The sequence below is a fragment of the Panthera tigris genome, chromosome A3 (genome assembly GCF_018350195.1).
Source record: "Panthera tigris isolate Pti1 chromosome A3, P.tigris_Pti1_mat1.1, whole genome shotgun sequence".
NCBI lineage: Eukaryota > Metazoa > Chordata > Mammalia > Carnivora > Felidae > Panthera > Panthera tigris.
The window spans coordinates 97,646,877-97,650,887 of NC_056662.1; the positions used below are offsets into that span (position 1 = coordinate 97,646,877).

The 4,011-nt window shown below is 35.5% G+C and overlaps 1 pseudogene; it reads left to right on the forward strand.

Moving 5' to 3' along the window:
* Positions 1-614: 614 nt before the first annotated feature.
* Positions 615-1,096, forward strand: LOC102951196 (annotated as a pseudogene).
* Positions 1,097-4,011: the final 2,915 nt, after the last annotated feature.

The following is a 4,011-nucleotide window of genomic DNA, read 5'->3' on the forward strand; positions in this document are numbered from 1 at the left end:
TATAGTATTTACTGACCCTTTCCAATATTTGATCAGAATGTGTAGAGTACATTGTTTATTTTTAAATCTAAAAATTGATTATTTCCCTTAGCAGTTCTTTGACAATAATTCAGAAATTCATCTTATTTGCAATTGTTTTCAATAAAATAATCTCTGTAAAATACTGGCTTTAACAAAACTGTACTGAGACAACGCGGCGGCGATGTCCGCGAGCCAGGCGAGTGCCGCGGCAGCAGCTGCGGGGTTCTCGCACACGCACAGGGTAGGGCAGGGCAGGGCGGCAGGGCGGCTTGGGCTTCGGCCTCCCTCCAGTTCCCAGGAAGGATAATACTATCCTTAGTTATCACCATAATGAGATGAGTACTGGCAGTGGTGTTAAGTGCCATTTTGAGCTGGCGGCCAGCGCAGAAGCAGCAGCAGCAGAGGCGGAGGCACCGGTGCCTCTTTCTCCTCCCCTTCAGCCTGAGCCAGGGGAGGGCGGGCGCTCGGGTGGCTGGAGGCGGTTCCGCTGCCCAAGAAGGGGAATTCTCTTCACCAGGAAATGGAGACTGTTCGATCACCAGGGGCACAAAGTTATCATTGTTGGGCTGGATAATGCAGGGAAAACTACCGTCCTTTACCAATTTTCTATGAATGAAGTTGTACATGCATCACCTACAATTGGAAGTAATGTAGAAGAAATAGTGATTAATCATACGTGTTTCTTAATGTGGGATATTGGTGGACAAGAATCTCTTCGTTCTTCCTGGAACACATACTATACTAACAGAGTTTGTAATTGTTGTTGTGGACGGTACAGACAGAGAAAGAATTTCTGTAACTAGAGAAGAACTGTATAAAATGTTAGCCCATGAGGACCTAAGGAAAGCTGGATTGCTGATTTTTGCTAGTAAACAAGATGTTAAAGAATGCATGACTGTAGCAGAAATCTCCCAGTTTTTGAAATTAACTTCTATTAAAGATCACCAGTGGCATATCCAAGCATGCTATGCTCTTACTGGAGAGGGATTATGCCAAGGACTTGAATGGATGATGTCACGATTTAAGATTAGATGATCTCTACTGACCTCTTCTCATAGACTTTGTATAAACCAAGTGCTGGACTTTATCTGAAAGCTGCAAAAATTAATGGTTTAGATATATTTATAATAAACTGATTTAAACTTTTTCTATAAGAAGAAAAATTAAGACCACTCGTTTGAAAACAAAGATGAAGTCTCACTTTCCAATCTGCTTTCTCATTAGTCCCTTCCAAAGCAAGGTCTTTAAAGCTGTGATTGCCATTTTTCTCGTAATGAATCCTCTCAGGACATTGTGTAGCCTCTGGTAAGTACAAAGGGAGAAGGAGACATTTTTAACTTTAAGTGCTTTATTGTCAGTATAAGCCTCCCTAGTTGAATGTTGTTCTCTTCTTGTTCCATTAAGTCAGACTACAAATCAGCACATATTCAGTTTCCAATATTTTAAAATGTAAGGTTACTTATGAAAAGTATTTTACATAAGGTTGTATATCTAATGTGTATATACTTCAAGTTCAAGTTTATGGCTTTGATTTATGTTCCAAAGAAAAGCAAATAACACAAAAGGTAATACTATCCTTAGTTATAACCATAATGAGATGAGTACTGGCAGTAGTGTTAAGTGCCATTTTGTGCTTTCCCCTGTGTACTCTGTATTGTACTAACCAACCCACAAAATTATTGAGCTGCTCTTAAAAAAAAAAAAGCGAATGAAAAAGAAAGAAAAGGAGAAAGCTCGACATTTTGTACCTATTTTTTTGTTGATCAAATTACCTACATGAAAACATGTAATCTGAGTGGAGTATCTGCAAACTTTCAGCTTAGTGTTAGGAATGGACAGAATTTCACATTGAGCAATTCTTGTTCCCTTTGTTGGATCTATGCCATCTAAATTACTGAGAAAATTGTTAATCCATTAATCATTAATTATGATTAAAATTATCAAGTGATTTTTTTCCCGCATTAATTGGAAGCTATTGTGTAAAATATGCCTACCCAAAGAAGTATCATCCTATAAATATTATAAAATAATTTACCTAGAGTCTTCTTAGGTATTGAATTATACAAGCAGTTAGAGTGAGTTTGAGATAAAAAGTACTTATTTTCTAAGCAACAAAGGTTATTTCTTAATTTGAAAATTTCTTATTTCTGGAGTTGGGATAGTTTGAGATTTTTTTTGTTTCTACGCTTTTTTTCTTTTTCACTTCTTACTAACCAGTGTGAATGCATTGACAACTATAAAATACAATTTTTTTAATGCTATTAAGAGTTGATCAATGCATGATAAATTATTTTTACAAAGAAGTAACTTGGCCCCAAATATCTTATGTTTGGCTAGTGTATTTTGTTTTTCACTGAAAATGGAAAGATATGAAGGTTGAAGGTATTTTTATTGTACTTGTAAACAGACTTATCCTAAATGTGTTCACACATATTTTTGGGTACTCTCTTTGTATATGTTTCATGCCCTGAAAATCTGAAGGCTGATCCAAACTGTCATGTTTTAGAATGTTCAATAAAAAAAGTAACTACCTTGAATATGAGCCTTTTGGATTTCACGCAGATTTTGATGAGGAGTAATAGTATATACTACAAGCATTGACAAAACTTTGAAAGTTTCTTTCTGTAAAATATAATATACTCAGTAGCTAAATCCAAGTCAGGCATGGGAGATCAGTGTTTAACAGTGGATGTTTTGTGTTTGTATTTATATTATAATGTTCATAATGCAAGTATAACATTTTATAATATTTTAATATTTGTCAACTTGCTTTTACAAAAGTAAAATCTAAATTACTAAAAAAAACCCAATAAAACTGTACTTTTGCCAAAATGAATATAAAAAAAAGTAATTTATATGGAATGAGCATATACTAAACTCTGATATATATTAATTTATTTGATGACTTATCCAAACATTACCAGTGTTCAGGGAAAACACTGATTAAATTCATTGCCTTAGAGGGGCGCCTGGGTGGTGCAGTCGATTAAGCGTCCGACTTCAGCTCAGGCCACGATCTCTCGGTCCGTGAGTTCAAGCCCCGCGTCGGGCTCTGGGCTGATGGCTCAGAGCCTGGAGCCTGCTTCCGATTCTGTGTCTCCTTCTCTCTCTGCCTCTCCCCCCTTCATGCTCTGTCTCTCTCTGTCTCAAAAATAAATAAAAACGTTAAAAAAATAAAAAATAAATAAATTCATTGCCTTAGAGCCTGTGCTTTTTTTAGTCATAAAATTAAAACTTTACACATATCTTTCAATTGTGTCAATGTAAAAATAGTTTTAAGTTAAAAAGATAAAATACAGTAGATATAATGGTGTGTTGGCTATATTTGTGTCTTTGAATATTTAGACATTTGGTTTGAATTTAGATACATGTCTTCATTTGTACTGCTGTTTAGGCCCTGCCAAAGTTAGTGTGATGAACTGAAAGAAGTGTAATATTCTATTTATATTATATTTTGAAGAAAGGAGAGTTCATTGTATACTAAAAAGATGGTCGTGTAGAAGAAATGTGACTTAAACGGAATTTTATGAGATTTGCAGAGCAGTTGCGATGACAGAAGATAAGTCAAGAGAAAGAAATAACAAAATCATGAAAGCAGAAGCAACCAGACATACCCACAGGAACTAAAGGAGCCTCCTGGTTCAGGAGCTCCTCACTGATGTCCAAGGGTACAGGAAGTTGGAGCCTTTCAAGGAGACTCTTAAAAAGCAGGCAGTGGGGTTTAAGACTGAGGCAGTTGTAACCTACACAGAAATTAGAATTAAAATCACAATTTGGAACCTTGAAAGAATTTGTGTCCATACAGAGCCCATTATCAGTTTCATTTTCTCTTCTTTCAAAAACAAAACAAAACAAAACAATTTTATCTAGTGTCTTTTAAATTCCTTTGACATCAAGGATTTTTAACTTACTTAGATTGTATCCCTTTAATTCCTCTCATAATTTTTTGCATTTGGTAAAGATTACTAAGTAAATGGTTAAATAATAAAC